Source organism: Triticum dicoccoides, chromosome 3A (genome assembly GCF_002162155.2).
Source record: "Triticum dicoccoides isolate Atlit2015 ecotype Zavitan chromosome 3A, WEW_v2.0, whole genome shotgun sequence".
In the NCBI taxonomy this organism is placed as follows: Eukaryota; Viridiplantae; Streptophyta; class Magnoliopsida; order Poales; family Poaceae; genus Triticum; species Triticum dicoccoides.
In genome coordinates, this window is record NC_041384.1 from 112113008 (window position 1) to 112115119 (window position 2112).

A 2112-nucleotide genomic window follows, 5' to 3' on the forward strand; every position below is an offset into this window, starting at 1 on the left:
GTTTGGCGCGCCCCCTACCTCGTGGCCTCCCTGTTGGTTGCTTGACGTAGGGTCCAAGTCTCCTGGATCATGTTCAGTGAGAAAATCACGTTCTTGAAGGTTTCATTCCGTTTGGACTTTGTTTGATATTCCTTTTCTCCGAAACCCTAAAATAGGCAAAACAACAATTCTGGGCTGGTCCTCCGGTTAATAGGTTAGTCCCAAAAATAATATAAAAGTGGATAATAAAGCCCAATAATGTCCAAAATAGTAGATAATATAGCATGGAGCAATGAAAAATTATAGATACGTTGGAGACGTATCAGAGCTGCATAGGGTGGCCGAACTAGCCATGAAGGATTTCATAATCCGGCTATGGTCAGCCGAAGCTATGCCAAGCAACTACTTCAGACTCGTGAGGCAGATGGTGAACGCATGTCCTCGGCTAGACGTCGTCAAGCGCTCAGCCTGCATTGAAGGTGCGCGCATGGCCTTCTCCCGTTGCAAGATGTGGTGGGCGAAGATGGACGCCGTCGAGGTGACCAGAGGGCCATCGGAGGGCAACAAACACCGCACACCCAAACGGTATTTTTCGGATGTCCTGGAGGGGTCTCGCCTTGTGACAGAACAATGTTCGCAGGACATTGTATTTGAATAAATGTATTCATGTTGCCTTTGCCTTGTATTATGAGAACAAAGCCTATTTTGTAATGTAATTTTGTTATGCTTTGAATTGTTTCCTCCTGTGCGGCCGTGTTGTATGTAATCTGAGGGTTGGCCAGTCGTCAGCTTCTGCCCTCACATATGTTGTACGGAGGTGTTCGGGATGGAATCTAAACAATCTTGATCCAATTATATGGTCCTTGAAGGAGTTGTTTAGCACAACGAACAAGGCAATCAGACTGTACGGCTTAAACACCCTCACTTAGCCATAGGAGTTTTATAATAAAGCGTAGGTGCAGCCCCTGGTTCGAACCAGGGTGCTGTCAGCATCTGATCGGGAAGGGCCGATCTTTCGCATAATGCGCAAAAAATCTCCAACGATTTGTGACCCTCGAACAGCTGACCGGCTCTCGCCGTATCATGACAGTCAGTTTTTGGCTTTCTCTACTGAGGTGCTCATCTGGTCAAGGCCAGGGCACAATCGCAGTAGTTCTCCCTTTACTACCCTAGCCGATTTAGCGGAACGTAGGGTAGCAAGCACAGGAGCCGGGCAACCCAACTATTGACCAAAGACATGATTCGGAGCCAATGCATATAATGCTAAATTCGGGGTGCCAAACTTATCTTTAAGGATTGTTCGGACTTTGTTGCCGTATCATGGGGCGATGGGGAGCCCCTGACAAATATGAAACATACCAGAGTGTACGACTGCTAGGAAATAAGTAATATAAAGGAAAACGGAGAGAGAACAGAGATAGGATCTGGAGCCCTTAAACTTGGATCATGAACTGTTTCCATTATAGTAGGGTTAATGCATCCATGCACATTGGTACAAAATAATGCAATAAGCAACCGGCTATTTGACATGCCATACCCGAAGGCGGACTGCGTGTGGGTCCTGAAAAATGGTTAGCCTCTAGGGCTTCCCATGTACGCCTGCGCTCCGTGTCAATCCGGTGTGTTTGTCCTTTGACGGGACTGTTAATCAGGCCGTCAAAGGAGGCCCCCATAGGAGAAACCTGAAACAAGGGAAAAGGAGATAGTAAAGTTAAATGTGTCTCCAGGATCGGTCTAGCCGAACCGTGGATCCCGGGATAGCTTGTGCGTGCGTCGATGCCCATGGAATTTTGAGTGCATAGTTCTGGACGCGTGGTATGAATGCCACTACCTCATCAGGATTGGGATGGAGGCCGAATTGCTAATCGAGCTCTTGACGAGCCGTGTTGTCCTGTTGCAGTGTAGTCCGGACCCTCTTAATGATGTCCAGGGGCTCGGCAGCCAGACTATGAAGCTGCTTGAGAAGGCTGCTTTGTACCTCTGCTGCTAGGGCGACGGTGTGCTCCTCTGTCCGGAGGGATCGTTCTGTGTTTCCGTTGACTGTTATGACGCCGCACGGACCGGGCATCTTCAGCTTGAGATAAGCATAGTGTCACACTGCATTGAATCTAGAGGACGCGGTTCATCTGAGCA